Source organism: Ovis canadensis, chromosome 3, assembly GCF_042477335.2.
Source record: "Ovis canadensis isolate MfBH-ARS-UI-01 breed Bighorn chromosome 3, ARS-UI_OviCan_v2, whole genome shotgun sequence".
NCBI lineage: Eukaryota > Metazoa > Chordata > Mammalia > Artiodactyla > Bovidae > Ovis > Ovis canadensis.
Genome location: NC_091247.1, coordinates 131,911,802 through 131,931,418, shown reverse-complemented (window position 1 = coordinate 131,931,418; position 19,617 = coordinate 131,911,802). Strand labels below are relative to the sequence as shown.

At 38.2% G+C, this 19,617-nt stretch overlaps 1 long non-coding RNA gene across 2 annotated transcripts in view; it reads right to left on the bottom strand.

Moving 5' to 3' along the window:
• LOC138437245 (uncharacterized) overlaps positions 1–13,606 on the bottom strand; it is a 37,591-nt gene extending 23,985 nt beyond the window's left edge. Inside the window, exons 1-2 of one of the 2 annotated variants that reach the window (XR_011255839.1) lie at positions 13,434–13,596; positions 4,576–4,652 (exon numbers count right to left, since the gene is read on the bottom strand). This is a non-coding gene — a long non-coding RNA (uncharacterized lncRNA). Of the gene's footprint in view, positions 1–4,575; positions 4,653–13,433 lie in introns of both variants that reach the window. The other variant, XR_011255840.1, reaches the window with a different exon arrangement.
• Between the last annotated feature and the right edge of the window lie 6,011 nt (positions 13,607–19,617).

Here is a 19,617-nt window from a genome sequence, read left to right as displayed (position 1 = left end):
ATAAATAAGCTACAAGGATACAGCATACAACACATGGAATATAGCCAATATTCTGTAATAACTATAAATAGAGTATAACCTTTCAAATTTGTGAATCGCTATGCTATACACCCTATAACTTGTGTAATATCCTATATCAACAATTTTTAAAAGTGAATAGTTGATCTGATATCCCAAGAAGTAGTAAATTACCATGGCCTTAAGTTTTTAAACGCTAAGTAGAGTTTCCCCTGATCAGTATAGAAATTAATAAATTCCTCTTGAATTCCAACAGTGTTCATTATGGCAATCATGAGAGAGCACTCCTTGTTAATGGGAGCTTCTCTTGTGGCTCAGCTAGTGAAGAATCCACCTGCAGTGCAGGAGACCTGGGTTTGATCTGTGGGTTGGGAAGATCCCCTGGAGAAGGGCTAGGCTACCCACTCCAATGTTCTTGCCTGGAGAACCCCCATGGACAGAGGAGCCCGGCAGGCTCCGTGGGGTTGCAAAGAGTCAGACACAACTGAGCGACTAAGCACAGCATATAGCACCCATGGCTGAAAACTGCATCCTTCCTTGCAGCATATCTCTTCTTTAGAGTCATTCGTCCACATCAGCTGCGAGAAAAAGTATTCACAGTATGAGTAAAGCAAATACACACGCACACAGACACAGACACACACACACACACACACACACACACACACACACTTGGTTTATTGAACCTAAGTTGATCCTGACAAAAGAAGAAATTTTCATATTTTTGAACATTTCACTAATATATACCTGCACACTAATCAAACCTTTGGTAAAATTCATTTCTTGCATTAGAAATGTGTCTATGAAGGACCTCATGTATTCAGTGACCTAGTTTTTTCTTTTTGTCTAATGACCAAAATCTCATATTCCCAATCATTGAATAGTCTGAGCTCTCTCAAGGGTTATGGATCTATCTATAAGAAAGGAAACACTCAGCATAGGAGTGGTATATTAGGGTTCTCCAGAGGAACAGAACCAATAGCAGATACAGATTGATAGACAGACAGACAAATAGATGTATACCTACACATGTAAAGCAACTCACACAGTTGTGGAGCCTAAGAAGCACCCACAATCTGCCATTAGTAAGCAAGAGACCCAGAAAAACCTGTGGTGTATTTTGATCTAAGTTTACAGGTTCAAGAACAAGGAGTGAAGACATCTGAGGGCAGGAGAAAAAAAGGTGTCCAAGCTCAAGCAAAGAACAGATTCTCCCATCCTTCATCTTTTTGTTCTATTCAAACCTTCAATAGACTGTATGATACCCACCCACATTGCTGAGGGCAATCCTGTATACTCAGTCTATCACTTCAAATGCTAACATCTTCTGAAAACACTCTCATAGATACACCCACTAGTAATGCTTTATCAGCTATCTGGGCATTCCTTAGCCAAGTAAAATTACCCATTACAGGCGGTGTTATCAGCTTCATTAACAACATCACTTCTGACACTCACAGCCTTTTATGTGGCTGGCAATACGCTAAGCATTTCATTGGCATGATATCAGTTAGTCCTCTCAACAATTCAGTGTGGCAAGTGCTATATAATAATTATCTCCATTCTTTAGATTAGGAAATTGAGGCTTAGAGAAATTCAGTAGCTTGTCTGCGATCACAAGGTAAGGGGCAGTACCAGCACTGAACACGCAGGTCTGCCTGACATCTAAAGACCACACCCACACCCTTCATCCTCTAACTGACCCACGTCCAACTTGGAAATAGGTGCTTAGCTATTTTCAACCATCCTACATGTATAAAACATATGTGAAAGTCAAGTGATACTAATCTTATTTGGTTAAATAAACAACATGATTTATAGACTTTGTCCAATAGAAAGCTTTCTTTACTTTACTTATTATTTATACCTTATTTTGCCATAAAGATAAAACTAAGGTTTAGTACTAAAAAATACGTCTTCATAAAAATCAGCTGGTCAGAAACCAATACAGCTTAAACAGAAGATGTTTGAAGCAGAGTTACGCTGACTGTCATGCACTTCTGTCGTTAGAAAGCTTCTTTCTTCCCAGCGCCTAATGGGAAAGCATTAAGTTGACCTCAGCTCCAAGTTCCCCAGGGTTTGGCAGGCCATCTCTTCCTAAGGGCTGGTATGACCACACAAACAGTTCCAACAGCTGCCTTGGGACTAGGCCACTTCGGGTGTGGCCGTTGAGACCAGTGTGGGTGGTTGCAGTTAGCAGACCATAGAGCCAGGTTCCTGCAATGGTCCTCTCAGAATCCAGATGGTCAAGAGGGTTCTCTTCCATTCCTTCCACACACCCCACTTCATCCAGAAAAGCTGGTTGGAGACAGGGAGGTTTCCATTCCAGCTAGAAGAACAAGTTGAGGAGAAAATTCCACACAGTGTGGGGGCGTGCCAGCCTTCCAAGCAGCCCGCCTGCTGACTCCCAGGAGCGTCTGTCAATATCCATGTCAGCCTTCATCCCACGGTGGTGACTCAGCCAGGACTTGCTCTGCTGTGGTGGTGGGCCTGTCCTTTTCGTTCCTCCAAGGGTTTCCTAGGAGTCGAAGGAGGATATGCAGATGACAGGGAAGGTTTCACAGTCAGCAAAGAACGGAGCACTCTTGTTTTTATCAGGAGTGATGAGTCAAAATGCAGCTCTTATCCCAGGAGGCTCACTGGGGAAGTCAGAAAGTGAAGTGCATGGGGTTTCACATTAGGGGGAAAAGAGTTCGCAGAGCTGTTCGAAAACCCGGAGGGAGATAGAAGCTGAAGAATCTTTTCTACTTACCTGTAGAGGCGACTTCTGGTACTTTATGTATTATTTAGGGCCCTTAAAATCTGAGATAATTCATTAAAAATGTATTTCATATTCGAAGTTTCAGAACAGTAACTCAAAACATTTCCGAAATTACTCTTTTTACTTACATGGTGTTTTGCCCCTACCACAAAGTGAACAGTCCAGATACAGTAACCCTCCTAAAATAATTGACTCCTACCTCCAACCCTGCTTTGAATATTCAGACACACAGCTGCAGGAGTGAAGCGAGAAGCAGGAAACCTGACAGTGAAAAAATTGTGTTTTACACCAACTCAGGCACTCTGGGGGTTGGGAGATGTGTTTTCCAGAGTGTTAGACATACTTCTTCAGTCCTAATTGAGAGGGTTGTTATCAGCATCTTGTAATTGCAAATGCCGAATTTAAACATAAATTTAAATTAAACAGGAATGAAGAAAGAAAAATACAAACACACTCGGTAGAAGAACTTCAAATTCCTAGATTTATCTGCATTGATTTATGTGTTAGTGATCTAGGTCCATATATGGATATTGCATTCTCAACAGTCAAAGAATAATGTGAACGTTAGAATCATAAAGATCAAAGTCAGATCTAGATCCTATGACACTAAAGCATTTCAAATGACCTTGGATGAATCACTTATGTACTTGAAGTCATGGGTCCTCACCTAAAAAATGAGGAAGAAGAACACCTACAGGCAGGTATTATTATAATATCTAATACAGTTAGAAAATGTACGCTCCCACCAGTTTGTATATTTCATGAGAGCAGATAATCTGAGGTTTTGGGGTTTCTCCCCCTCCAGTTGCTATGTCTTCTTCAGTACCTAAGACATTGCCCAGCATTCAAATATTTGTTGAGTGAATGAATACTAAACACACACAAAAAGGAGATTCTATATGTGAAATATCTGTCCTGTATTTAACTAATAATTTTTTTTTCTTTCATTCATCTCCACCTGGCTCCACCTTCATTCCTACCATACTAATTCAAATGCTTAAGTCTGAATTATTTTGATTCAATTCATCTAATAAATTTATGTTCAGATATTCTTACAGATTTAAACTAAGAATTATATTTTACTCTTTCTTTGCTATTATTCCTCTTAACAAATTAATTAGCAGGTTTATTTTTTGTTTCTTTGCTTCACACTATTTTTTGCTAGGCATACAAAGCCACAATTCTTTTTAACACTTCAATTTTTCTCTTTGCTGCATACACTCAAACCTTAGTTCTCTATACCAGGGTTTGGTGAACTTTTTCTGTAATGGACCAGAAATATGTACTTTATATTTTGATGATCATGCAGTCTGAGTTATCATTAGTTAACTTTAACAGGAATATTAATTTAACCTCCAGAATATGTCTCAGATTCATCCACTTTTGTCCACCTCCACTGTCATTATCTAATCTAAGCTGCAATACCCCAAATGAACTCTTGCAATAAATAACCTCCTAACTGATGTTTTCCATTTTGCTGTGTCCTTGCAATCCATAGCTGGATCTCAAGTCTCATCTTGTGCTATTTTCTTCTCTCTTTCCCATGCTCCAAGCATCCAGACTTCCTTTCTGTTCCTCACATTTCAAGCTCTCTCTGGTCTCAAGCTTCATGCTTGTTATTCGTCCTGCCTAGGAGTGCTTTCACTCTGGGTCTTGTGCAGTTCCCACACACACACCTGCTCAAACACACTTCTCCAGAGATGCTTTCCCTGTTTACCACTTTTTCCCTGCACATTTCTTCATATTTTTATTTGTTCACTGATTTAACCTAGGCTAAACCTGGCTCCACCACTTACCCGCTTGAGAACTTGGACAATGTATTTGGTATCTTCACCTATAAGATAAGGGTAATAATCAGACCGGTCTCACAGAGCTGTGAAGAATAAATGAGATATTAGGTGAGAAAAGCTCTGAACATTACCTAGAACATGTACTTGCTCAATATCAGTTATATCTATTATTTTTATTATCATATTCACCTGAAAGAATATATGTTCCTTGAGGTCAGGGACTGCATCTGTTTTTTCATCATCGCTTTGCTAGTGCCAGCACTGTGCTGGCACTAAGTCATCAGTAAATGTCTGCTAAATAAATAAGTGTTACCTAAATGGGCCACTTAGATAAATAAGTGTTATCTAAATGTATGGATGTGAGAGTTGGACTGTGAAGAAGGCTGAGTGCCGAAGAATTGATGCTTTTGAACTGTGGTGTTGGAGAAGACTCTTGAGAGTCCCTTGGACTGCAAGGAGATCCAACCAGTCCATTCTGAAGGAGATCAGCTCTGGGATTTCTTTGGAAGGAATGATGCTAAAGCTGAAACTCCAGGACTTTGGCCACCTCATGTGAAGAGTTGACTCATTGGAAAAGACTCTGATGCTGGGAGGGATTAGGGGCAGGAGGAGAGGGGGACAAGAGAAGATGAGATGGCTGGATGGCATCACCAACTTGATGGACGTGAGTCTGGGTGAACTCCAGTAGTTGGTGATGGACAGGGAGGCCTGGTGTGCTGTGATTCATGGGGTGGCAGAGTCAGACACGACTGAGCGACTGAACTGAAATGGGCCACGTGTATTTCAGATTAAGAGCTTCTTATAAATACACATGCATGTTTAAATGGTGGTGGTGGTTTAGGTGCTAAGTCGTGTCCAACTCTTTCCAACACTGTGGACTATAGCCCACAAATCTCCTCTGTCCATCAGATTTCCCAGCAACAATACTGGAGTGGGTTGCCATTTCCTTCTCCAGGGACTTCCTTCACAACCCAGGGATCTAAACAGAGTCTCCTGCATTGCAGGCAGATTCTTTACCAATTGAGCCACCAGGAAAACCCTGACCTTGTTTAAATATGCTTAGTTAGTTAGCTGCAATAACTACCTGAAGTTAAGAAAGAAAAGAGAAATTGCTCTTTGACAACTTCTCACCAGCTCCACCACTACTACCCTGGCCAAGCCACTGGTATTATCTCAGTTCAGTTAGGTTAAGTCGTTCAGCCATGTCCACCTCTTTGTGACCCCACAGACTATAGCACACCAGGTCTCCCTGTCCATCACCAACTCATGGAGTTTACTCAAACACATCCATTGAGTTGGTGATGCCATCCAACCGTCTCATTCTCTGTCATCCCCTTCTCCTCTAACTTTCAATCTTTCCCAGCATCAGGGTCTTTTCAAATGAGTCAGCTCTTCACATCAGGTGGCCAAAGTATTGGAGCATCAGCTTCAACATCAGTCCTTCCAATGAACATTCAGGACTGATTTCCTTTAGGATGGACTGGCTGGATCTCCTTGCAGTCCAAGGGACTCTCAAAAGTCTTCTCCAACACCACAGTTCAAAAGCATTAATCCTTCAGCACTCAGCTTTCTTTATAGTCCAACTCTCACATCCATACATGACTACTGTGAAAACCATAGCCTTGACTAGATGGACCTTTGTTGGCAAAGTAATGTCTCTGCTTTTTAATATAATTCTAGGCTGATCATAGCTTTTCTTCCAAGGAGTAAGCGTCTTTTTATTTCATGGCTTCAGTCACCATCTGCAGTGATTTTGGAGCCCCCCAAAATAAAGTCTTTCACTGTTTCCTCTGTTTCTTCATCTATTTGCCATGAAGTGATGGGACTGGGTGCCATGATCTTTGTTTTCTGAATGTTGAGCTTTAGCCCAACTTTTTCACTCTCCTCTTTCACTTTCATCAAGAGGCTCTTTAGTTCTTCGCTTTCTGCCATAAGGGTGGTGCCATCTGTGTGTCTGAGGTTATTGATATTTCTCCCGGCAATCTTTGGGCCGTTTCTCTGAGGCCAATTCTTGGAGTCCTGGCAGCTTATGTCATGGCTACAGTCCGATCACCATGTAGTTAACTTCTTCCACTTGCTGGGGGTTTCAGTACCTATAACAGCTCCCAGGTTATGGCTCGGAATATTATCTATGGCCCTTGAGGAGGAACTAAAAGGTCCTTGACTTTGCTTAATGACTAAACTATTATTATTTACCTCCTTTGGCTGTTTTCCTTTGTTTCTGCATTTTCTCACTTCTCTGATTGAATTTACTGTTTTGCTAAAGTTTTCCCACAGACGAAATGCAAGTTGAGAACACAGTAGTGACCGCTAAGTGTGTCTAACGCTACAGTTACGACTAACACAAGCTGCAGGTTAAGGAGAAGGAGCATAGTACACATTGTACATGCCTGACAGTAAAATAATAACTGAGGGAAAGAAAGTGAGTAGAATTGTAAACTCTTCCATCTGCAATAGTCAAGAGCCAAATGCTATAATTTAAAACTGACTTTTAAGCATACGTAATCTTACAAAGCAGAATATTAAGAAAGGTCATTGATTAACTTTAGACAGTGAAAGAGAGAGAAACAAGAAAATGATAGTAAAAAAAAAAAACTATCTTTATCATCAAAAAAAGAAACTAATAGAGTCCATTTGAAGAAGATTAGGACCAATGACATTATATACGATATAATTATGAAAAAATTAAAATAAAAACATATACCTCCTTAAGTCTCTGTAAAATTTCACATTGAAAATAAATAGCAGAGATGATATGGGGTGGAAGGTGGGAGGGGGATTCAGGATTGGGAACTCACGTACATCCATGGTGGATTCATGTCAATGTATGGCAAAACAAATACAGTATTGTAAAGTAAAATAAAGTAAAAATAAAAATTAAAAAAAGAAAGAAATAGCAGACAAAAAAATCACACAGTAATAGACTTTTTTTTAAGGTATAAAAGAAAAACATGATGTAATAACAAAGCTAAGACCCAACACTTCCATCAAATCAATAAATGTAAATTGTCTTGATGCTGTTTTTACAGATTAAATCACAATTTAATCTAATTTACTCCATTCCAGACACAAGGAAAAAACTTAAATTTTCTTAAAATAAAAGCAAAAGCTAAGGTCTGCCAAACAAAAATAAAAATATAAAGCAGAAATCAAAATCTTAATATCAAACAAAATGAAAGTCAGAACAGTTTTAACTAAAACAAAGAAAAGAACTTAATAATGCCAAAGTGTTAAATTTCCAGTAGATACTATAATTAAGTATATCTATGCAAGAAATAACAGCATCCATTGAGCAGAAATTACAGGAGCTCTAAAGACAGATAAACACAAACATGCTAACATTGGGAGACTTCCAATTCATCTCTCCAGTGCATGATTAATCAGGCAGAAAAAAATAACTAAGGATACAATGACCTAAATATCACAATTGCTATAATGCAGATGATTGCTATACTATAAGCATCATAACCTGAAAATAGAGAATGCAGTTCTTTTCCCCAAAATGACCAGTAGAAAAATTTAATAAAATCTAAAAAAATATAATCATAGAAATAACATTCTTTGATCACACCAACTAGAAACTAGTCACACTATTGATAATGGTGCAGATATTCTAAATAATATATTAGCAAAAAGAAACTAGGAGCTGACTTTAAAAAGCAAAAACAAACAAACAAAAAAATTGTTTCCAAATGAGATCATAATGGTTCAATACTAGAAACTCTTTGACAAATCTAAAGAAAAAAATTATAGGACTTCTCCATAGATGCTGAAAAAGCACTGGACAAAATTTATCAGCCTTTCCTGATATAACAGAGAGACAAAACAACCAAGAAAATATTGAAATAGAAGCAGGAGGCTACCTTGTCACAGTGAAATGTATTTAATTCACAACAAAGCATCAGAATGCTTCTGACTTTTATGGAAATGTCTTCACTGTTGTCGGCTAGTATCCACTAACATCACTGCTATATAACATTGTGCTGGAATTTTTAGTCAATACCATTATCCAAGAGAAAAAGATTATAAATATAAAAATTGGAAGAGATGAGTTAAAAATATTACTAATTGTAGATGACATGGTAGTATGTTTAGAAGATTCAAGAGATTTTATTAAAAGTTATAACAAGCAATAAGAGAATTCAGCAATAATGAAGTGCAAAATCAATGTGCAAATCAGTCATTTTTATATATTCAAACAACCAGTTAGAAGATTTAATTGGAGAAAAGAGTTCATATACAACAGCAACAGAAAAGATAAAATACATAAACATGATATCAACAAAAATGTGAAACCTGTTAAAAATTTAAAAATAATACTGACGGCCACAAAATAGCCTTTTTATAAATAGGAAGACCATGGTGTTAAGTAAGAAGCCTCAATATCATAAATGTGTTAATTTTTTCCAATTTAATCTGTAAATTTAACATGATCTCAATGAAAGCCCAAAAGTTTGAAGCTAAATTTCATAAGAAAAATAAACATAGGAGGGGACAGCCCTCAAATACATTAAAACATTTTTAATGGCCTAAATAATTGAGCAGTGTAGCGGTTTACTAGCAAAACAGAAATTCCAGAAGTATCAGGTACATACAGGAATTAAGTGTACAAAAAAGATGCTGTATCAAGTCTTTAGGAAGAAAAGCAACTGGTCAATAATGGCTTAGGGATAAATTAAATAATATCCATGTATTACTTCATATGGCAGAACATATCCCGAAGGTACCAAAGATTTAATTTTTTTAACATAACCATAAAACAGTAAGAAGGAAAGTTGGAACAATTACTTTTTAAGTTTAGGGTTCAGTTCAGTTCAGTTCAGTCGCTCAGTCGTGTCTGACTCTTTGCGACCCCATGAATCGCAGCACGCCAGGCTTCCCTGTCCATCACCATCTCCCGGAGTTCACTCAGGAAGATCTATCTAAACTTTTGTGACTCAAAATCCCTAAGTCATAAATTATTTTATTGGTAAATTTGGACATACAAGAATTTTTTTTTAATTAGAAGGAAAAAAGTATGAAAAAAGTTTAAAAATAAACGAATCGTGGGAAAAAGTTATAACTTGTCACAGACAAAGAGCTAAAATCTCTAATATACAATTTGATAAGACCATTACCCATTTCAAATACAGAAAAAGAAATGAAATTTGCTCTTAAATAGGTAACAAGGTAATCAACCTCCCCCATAAAAAGAATGTAAATTAAAACCACACAGAATATCATTTTCTACCTCTCTGTTGGCAAAAATCCAAAGTTAGGTAACATAATCTGTTCAAAGACTCTGAGGGGAAGAAAAGCATTTTCTCATGCCTTGCTGATGGGAGTATAAATTGGGCAATGTGTTAATATCTATTCAACTTACAGTTTCACTGCTAGGAAAACCCAGATACTGCTAGTGATGTATAGAATGCTACCTGTACAAGATTATAGTCTTTGCAACAAAAATTTTGGAAATATACTAATGTCTATTAACATGCAATAAGCTAAATAGTGATATGTTCATAAAATTGAATTATAGGTAGCTATTAAAAACTGAAAACAAAACTCTCTGTGTACTAATATCAAGTCTTATCCAAGGTATATTAGGAGAAAATAGTGTAATTAAGCAAAACTTGAATAGTGTTCATTAAGTGAAAGAGAATAGAGAGTGTAGTATGTCATCTTTGGAGTAAAAAGGAGAGAAAATAATATATTTATATTTTCTTGTATATGCATAAAGTAATTTTAAATGAAATATTTGTAACATTACTACAAACAAAGCAAGTGGAGGTGATGGAATCCCACTTGAGCTATTTCAAATCCTAAAAGATGATGCTTTTAAAGTGCTGCAGTCAAATTTGGAAAACTCAGCAGAGTGGCCACAGGACTGGAAAAGGTCAGTTTTCATCCCAATCCCAAAGAAGGCCAATGCCAAAGAATGTTCAAACTAATATACAATTGCATTCATTTCACATGCTGGCAAGATAATGCTCGAAATACTTCAAGCTAGTCTTCAACAGAACATGAACTGAGAACTTCCAGATATACAAGCTGGATTTAGAAAAGGCAGAGGAACCAGAGATCAAATTGCCAACATCTGTTAGCTCATAGAAGAAGCAAGGGAATTCCAGAACATCTACTTCTGCTGCATTGACTATGCTAAAGCCTTTGGTGTGTGGATCACAACAAACCGTGGAAAATTCCTAAAGTGATGGGAATACCAGACCATCTTACTGCCCCCTGAGGAACCTGTATGCAGGTCAAGAAGCAACATTTAGAACCCGACATGGAACAATGGACTGGTTCAAAACTGGGAAAGGAGTATGTTAAGGCTTATATTGTAACCCTGCTTATTTAACTTCTATGCAGACTACATCATGCAAAATGCTGGGCTAGATGAATCACAAGCTGGAATCAAGATTGCCAGAAATATCAACAGCCTCAGATATGCACATAATACCACTTTAATATTAAGCAGAAAGCAAAGAGAAGCTAAAGAGTCTCTTGATGAGGGTGAAAGAGGAGAGTGAAAAGCCAGCTTAAAACTCAAATTAAGCTCATGGCATCCAGCCGCATCACTTCATGGCAAATAGAAGGAGAAAAAGTCAAAACAGTGATAGATTTTATTTTCTTGGGCTCCAAAATAACTGTCAGCAGTGACTGCAACCGCAAAGTTAAAAGATGCTTGCTTCTTGGAAAAAAAGTTATGACAAACCTAGACAGCATATTAAAAAGCAGAGACATCACTTGGCCAGCAAAGGTCTGTATAGTCAAGGCAATGGTTTTTCCAGTAGTCATACATGGATGTGAGAGTAGAACCATAAAGAAGCTGAGCACCAAAGAACTGATGCTTTCAAATTATGGTGCTGGAGAAGACTCTTGAGAGTCCCTTGGACTGCAAGGAAATCCAACCAGTCAATCCTAAAGGAAATCAGTCCTGAATATTCATTGTAAGGACTGATGCTGAAGCTGAATCTCCACTACTTTGGCCATCTAATGCAAAGAGCCAACACATTGGAAAAGACCCTGATGCTAAGAAAGATTGGGGGCAGGAGAAGAAGGGGGCAAAAGAAGATGAGATGGTTGGATAGCATCACCGACTCAATGGACATGAGTCTGAGCAAACTCTGAGATAGTGAAGTACAGGGAACCTGGCTTCCTGCAGTCCCTGGGATTGCAAAGAATTAGATATGACTTGGGACTGAACAATGACAAATGAATACTCTAGGGTTAATAACACCTGTTATACAGAGGATTAGACCTCGGGGGCAAACTGAAAAATTAAAGACATAGATCGAAAGGGCACTTTTCACTTTATAACTTCTTATGTTTTTCTGAACCACAAGGATTCATTATCTATTCAAAATTAAATTTAAAGGACTTAAATAAAAAAGAAAAAAGTGCAATGAAGCTAATACTGTCTTGTGTTTTTCTTAATTTTTAAATTTAATTCATTTTCTTAATTTTTTGCATTATCTTATTGATAAAATTTTGAAGGCATCAGTCTTCATCTAACTGTACACTATTTCCTTTTTAATAGAATTTTAGCATTTCCATAATCCTAAATATTGCCATTAAGAAAGGACATATTAGAGCCAGGCTATAAAACTAATAATTTTTCAACTATAAATGTTTCACCCACCTCCCTGCTGAGGGGTTTGCTGAATATATAGTTTCCTTGTTATCTTTTCTGATTGGCAGGATTCTTATGGCCAAAGTATCTTTAATAATAAGTAAAAGCTCACTTAGAACACATCTATTGACAATAAAGTTCAAAGGCAGTGAAATCCATAGCTGGTCAAAGATTCCCGTGTTGTGATATGTTGCCAATTTTTAATTAATCAGTGTATATGTCTAGTGTATTAAATGTAAGAAATGATATTTTTATCATTCATCCCAAATTTGTTCAGGAAAGTTCATTGTAAATAGTCAGAGGTGGTCAATTCCTACTGCCCCATTCATGCATGCACTGTCTTCCCAGCTCCAAACAAACCGCTGGTACCACCTTCTCCTCTCACAAGCTCTGCAAGTCAATGGAGACACTACACTTCTACGTCCTATGGCTCAACCAAAGGCTGGAGCCAGTTCTATCCCCTTCTGATTAAAATAAGAATATATAGCCAAATCACAACATAGTGAATTGATATTTCTGTACATTTCAAAATGATCTAGTCTAGTTTCCATAAGTCTAGTTTCCATCTGTACCAAAGATAGTATTGTAGGTCAATTATACTTCCAAAACAAACAAATTCATAAAAGAGCAATCACGAGAGGCAGGAGGTGGGTGGAGCAAGAAGAAAGTGGATGAAGGCAGTGAAAATGTACAAATTTCCAATTATAAGGTAAATAAGTACTAGGATGTAATGTATGATATGATAAATTAATTAACATTGCTAGACTTTATACATGAAAGTTGTCAAGAGAATAAATTCTAAGCAGTCTCATCACCAGGAAAACAAATTTTCTATTTCTTTAATTTTGATGATGGATCTATACGTGATAATGGGGGTTCACTAAAATTATTGTATCATTTCATGATGTATGTCAAACCATTATGCTGTATACCTTAGACTTATACAGTTCTATATGTTAATATCTCAAAACTAGAAGAAAAAATTTTAAAATAAAATAACCAAAAAAAGGCATTCCTGTTTTTATCATTATTATATCTGTACTTTAACTTCAGAATCAATATTCAAATAGATAAAATAATAATTCTATGGTAAAGACGGAGGGCTGTGAAGATTAAGCCATGGCATTCAAGTTTTTATAGCAATAAAATATAAATATTCAATACTTTGTTTAGCCAAATAATGCCTGTCAATATTTCAAAAACCACCTGCAAAATCTAGCTTTGAGAATAGCATCCAGGGACTAAGTGATACCTGGTCATGGTGAGCATATACTGAAGCCTGGTGTGCTGCAGTCCATGGGGTCGCAAAGAATCGGACATGGCTTAGCAACTGATCAGCAACAAATGGTGAGCACCGTTTGCAAAGGGATTAGTAACATACCCAGCTACTTTCGATTCTGCTTAAATTTCAGTCTGAACTTGAGCAGCATCATGCTGACACAACACATTCATAACAAGAGAGGAGTTTCCTGTTCTTTTTATGAAACTTTATAACCTTGGTTTCTGGGACTCCTTGTTTAGGGGGAAAAAAAATCACTTCCTGATAAATTCTTTGTTGAAGAAAAAACTAATTAAAAGAATAATATCTAATAATAGCTAATTAAAAGAATAATAACTAATAATAACTAATTAAAAGAATAATAATTTTAAAAAGAATAATTGGGAAATGAACATGCTTTACATAAAGATACGCAAGTGATCTTTTTTTGTTATGCTTGTAATTCAACTTAAAATCTGACTACACATTATTTTTCTCTGTAAGTATACACAAGAGGGAAAAAAAAGTAAACCACTTCTGCTTGCTGGGTGCTCCTAATAGGTGTTTGGTATCACAAAGACCACAGAAACCACATGATTGTAACAATTACTATGGCAACTAAAAAATTTTCAAACTGAAATACCCACAGTCCAGGCTGCCCACACAGAGCTCACAGATCTGACACCCATTTCCACTTCAATGTACAGTGTGCAAAATTGGAAGCCCCTGTCATCTTGTAACCACAGTGAAAAAAACCGCCTGCATTAACTCTGCTACTTTTTTGTAGTTGACTGTTCCATACGTCAGGGAGCATCTCTTGCAGCACTCCATTAAAAAATGAAGAAAGTTGGCTGCCCACCTAGAAAACGGCGCATAAAGCCTGAAGCACACACAGGACTAAATTAGCAATATCATCCATATGTTTTCTCCTCTGTGTGCTTGGTGCCATGAAAATAAGCTCATTAAAAATAGCTTCCATCACATACTGTATCTTTTTCTTCTCCTGACTCAGTCCGTCATTTTAATCTGTCTGATTTAATTATATAAAACCAAGTCCCTCATATCAGAGAGGGCCTCTCCTCAAATACATATCACACAGGAAAGCTGGTATGTAATAAGACTGTAAACGGTTTGGTCAGAATGTTCTGTGCTGTGTTCAGACACCTGAATTTCAGGAATCTTTTGGCTCATTGTCGTGTAGTGATGAGGAAAGGCTCAACATGGACATCCAAGCCATCCAGGAAAAGGCTGAAAACACGAGGAACATGAAAATAATCCCTGTACTGGCAGCACACCCTTTTAATTGCGGGAAGAAAAAAAAACCATTGGACAGAATTCTACTGTGATCAGCAAACGTCACTGTGTGACTTTGTCTTCCTGCTTCTACTTCAAAAGAAAAAGGACAGGAAGTTTTAGGGCAAGAAAGCCAGAGGAAATGATGTGCATCTTAGCAGGAGAAGCAAACAAGCAAGACAGATGGAGCTCTCTTCTCCTAGGACCCATGAAATCGAGACATACAAATCCACTACAGAGACAGAAATTTCCTTTTGGCCCCAAAGACATCATGGTCATCATCTTCATCATCATATCAGCAACCCAACACCCTCTGAGTGCTTATATATATCAGGCATTGTTTAGAGGGGTTTACGTGGATAAACTCTCCTAAGCCTCATGTTCAGTAGACCACTACTGTCCCCCATTGCCCAAGCAAGTCATAAGATGTAGAGTGGTGCCAGTTCGTAAATCCAGGCAATCTGTTTTCAGGTTTTAAAGCCTCAAGAGCAAAATCGGTGTCTGGAAACGTCTATAATAGCTCCCCTTAGAGCCTGTTGCCTTTCAAAGCCTGCACACAAAAAATGACAATTTACAACAGTGTTGTTGGATGGGACCAGTGTTTACTGAGAAGATATAACTATAGTTGGAAAATGTCACCTGGCTATGGTCTTGAGTCGAGGATCAGAAGAACTAGGCTTCCACAACCAGCCTATGGCCCCAAACTGTCGTGTCCAGAGCAGCGTTTTAAAAGAGGAATAAGTCTAAAGTTAGTAAAATGGAAGTAAATGGAAGCAAAAATACAATCATCTCTTGATTGTGCTTTATGGCTGGGAAATACAGGTCATTCAAACAGCTACTTTAGCTGATAAGTTTGACTTTCTGCCCATGAAAATCTTCAGTTTTTATTACTGCTATAACAAATAACCACAAATTTGGTAGCATAAAACAACACAAATTAAGTATCTCATAGTTTAGTAGGTCAGCATTCCAGTGTAGGTCTTACCAGACTACAAACCAGGTGTCTACAGGCTATATTTCTCTCTGGACATTTTAAGGGAAAATCTGTTCCTTGTTCATTTGGGTTACTTGCAGAATTTAGTTCTTTGTGATGGAGGGAGGACTGAAGTCTTGTCTTCTTGCTTCCTGTAAACTGAGGCCCATTCCCAGCTTCTAGAGGCCACCACATTCCTTGGCTCATGGCCCCCTCCCTCACCTTCAGAGCCAGCAAGGACAAGTTGAGTCCTACATATCTCACCTCCTTCCCCTTCCGTTTCATATTTTGACTCATCCAGGAAAGTTTCTTCCCTTTTTAGGACTCACATGATTATACTGTGCCTGTGCAATTAACCGAGGATAATCTCCTGACCTCAAGGTCCATACCTTTGATTACGCCTGCAAAGCTCCTTTGCCTGGTAAAGTAAAACATTCATAGTCTTAACCCGCTTCCACATGCTTACATCCCCAGGTCCAGAGATAAAGCAAGTAACACCTTTGGAGGACATTATTCTGAAATTTCCTTTATGAATAGAAAGCACAGAAGGTTTTGTTTGTTCCTCTTTTTCTCTTTAACAGCTTTATTGTGGTATAATTTATGTACATTGAACTGCAGATCTTTAAAATGTACAGTTTTATGAGTTTTGACATTGGCATACTGTATACAGCCATAAATCTATCACTGTAATCAATATAATGAATATACCCATTATCCCTAAAAGTTCCTTGTGCCCCTTTGTAACCCATCCCCTCCTCCTCATCTCATCCCAGGCAACCACTGATCTGCTTTCTGTTGTTATAGATCTGTTGTGTACATTTTCTAGAATTTTATAAAAATGGAATTACACAGTATGTACTTGGGGAGGGGCAGTGGTCTGCCTTTTTTCATTCAGTGTGATGATTTTAAGACTTGTCCGTATTTTGGCATGAATCAATAATACTGCACGACCTAGCCATTCTGCTCCTATATACTACTTTTATTATTTCTGCCTGGGGCAGTGTGTTAACAAGAAAAAAGAGACTGAGAAAAACCAAAGCTTTTCTAATCTCCCATCCGGCTCAGACACATGAAATCTTTGATACTCAGACACTATTCTACTCTATCCATTAGTTTCTGCTGTGTAAGAAACCACTCCCAAAACTAATTGATTTAAAACAATATCACTTCTCTGTGAATCAGTGATTTAAGTTAGCATTTACTGCTAGGCTTGGCTAGGCTCACTCTGGTGCTAACGTCAGTGGGTAGATTGGCTAAGGGCTGATTCAATGTCTCCCTCAGTGTCTGGTGGCTGGTGCCAGCTGTCAGTTGATGTTGGCTCCCAGTGGGGTGATTAAGATGGCAGGCCTCAGGTCTCCAGCGAACCACTCCAGGTTATATTTACCTGGTTGCAGCCACAGGGTTCCTAAGAGCAGCAAGAGAGGCAAGCTCCAGTGTTTAAGGACTTTTTGAGCTTCCGTTTGCATAACGTTTGCTAGTCATAGCAAGTCACATGACTAAGCCCAGATGAAGGGGTGAAAAAACAGACTCCACCTCCTGATGGGAGTAACTATAAAGAAATACTGCAAAGGGACATGCATTCAGGTAGGGGAAGATCGTGTAACCATGTTTCTGCAGGCTAGCACATCCACCTCTTTGCTTCCTTACCTCCACTTCCTCACCTCCACTTCCTCACTACCCATTCATGCCTCAAGCCACACCTCAAGTTCACTTTCCTTCCCCATCACTCAGCAGAGTCTATTCTCTTCTAAGTTACCAATAAACTTGTTTCTTGTTAAGTCTGGGAAGCCTGTTTCACTCATCATTTCATTTGACATCTTGGCGTCATTTGACACAATCTTCTCCGTTGGCTTTGATAACACTACTGTTTTCCTTACAGTCCTCTTTTTAGCTATTTCTTCACAGTCTCCTTTGTGGAAAAAGTGTGTGGCGTGGTGTCTTATGTAAAATAAGCATTTAAATGGTTTTTTGAATGAATTCTTGAATCCATGAATGAATGAACAAATAGAACAGGATTTTGTTCCCCTACCCAACAAATTAAATGTTGGATTTTTGCCAAGCTTTGGTTACTACCTGTGCACTGATGACTTCCAGTTTTATGTCTCCAGCCCAAATCTCTCTCCTCTACTTCAGGCATTTATATATGGAACCTCTGACTGGGCTTTCTCCCCACTGACACTCCATACTCAACCTCTTCAAGTCTGATCTCATTAACCTCACTGCCAGACTTACTTTTCTTCCACAATCTGCCCAGTCACCCAGGCTAGAAATCTGAGTGTCATCCTTGGCTCCATCCTGTCAGTCACTAAGTCCTATTAGTGAAATAGGACTTTTGAAATCAGCCCACTGGTTTCCAACGATGTTGTTTCTACTGCTTTTGTTCAGATCCTCCCTAGTCCTCATCTATATGTCTGCAGCTACTACTCAACTCAGTGTCTGCAAAATCTCTGTGAAGACAAAAATCATCTGAAGACAGGAAGCATATGCTTTTATGCTTGTTAAAAATATAGATTACCAGGCCCGCCCCAGATCTTCTGCGTTGTAATAACCCAGAAAGCAGCCTGGAAATATGCATGCTTTAAAAGCACCCCAGGAAATATGGGGAAACATTTTTCTGCCTCCAAAACACCAGAGTTGCCACCTACCTTACCATCCACTCTCCACAGCATTGCCAGAGTGACCTGTTTAAAACAGAAATCTCATCTTATCAGTACATCCCATGACTCTTCTTGGTGTCTAGGATAAATACACACATTCTTTAATAAGAGACTCTTCATATCTCTCTGGCCTTATCTTTCAACTCTTTTCGGTATGGACCCTACACTCTATTCTTAACTCTTTCCTAAAAGCAGTAGGCATGCCCTTTCAGGCCACTCTACCAGCTCTACTTACTACCTAGGACACTTAACACCTTTATTCATTACACACTTATGTAACACTTTGGTGAGACACAGGCTCTGTTCTGAGTGCTTTGGAATGTTAAGTCATATAGTCATCCTTACAACTCTGCGATGGATAAGTAGATGGTGGATAAAGTTGTTATCCCCACTCATGAAGAAAAGTGAGGGACATTTGCCTGAAGTTATGTTAGTTTCTGGCAAAACCAAGACTTGAGCCTGGACAGCTTGGCTGTAGAACCTGTGCATTTAGCACCCATGCTTTAGTGCCTTGCCTTCATCTGATTACAATCATTTTTATTTAAAGCACAGCTCATGCATTAATACTTCCTGGAAGGCTTCCTCAACCCCCTAGTCTGAATTCACATTCTGGGCTTATTTTTTGTCACTGCACTCATAGCACTGTACAGCTATACAGTCTATTTTCTTGTTTTACAAATCAGACTGTAAGTACTTTAACAGAGGGAAACACATTTTTTTTATATCCCCCAAACCTAGCACAATGCTCAGCATGAAGTATGAACTATCTGTTGAGTTTTTTAAAAAAAGAAATAAATGAATGAGTGAAAAAGTGCATACATTAACTTATAAAGAAGCAGCAGGGAAGGACAGATGATCTGAACATTCTGCCCTGAATTGTCAAGTCATCTGTACACAGTTTTATAAGGCTTTTCAATTTGAGGCAGATGAGATGGCCTACGTTGTATCAAAAATAAACTTTGGAGTCTTCTGACAAATTCTACAGATTTTCATGGGACCTCAAATTAAATGCATGATTGAACATTTATTTGTTTAATCTACTCAGTAGATTTCTTTTCGTTCTCTGTGTTAAGCAAGAACATTAAAACGATTTCTAGGCCTTTCACCTTACCTCAACTTTCCCCTTAATTTCTTCACTCCAAAATGTTGAACAGAACAGGACCCTTTCTGTGGTTGGAAAGTTTGGCTTTACATAGAACCTTTCAGCACACAACTGTCAGCACCTGATTATGGGTCATTTTTTAGCCTCTGACTT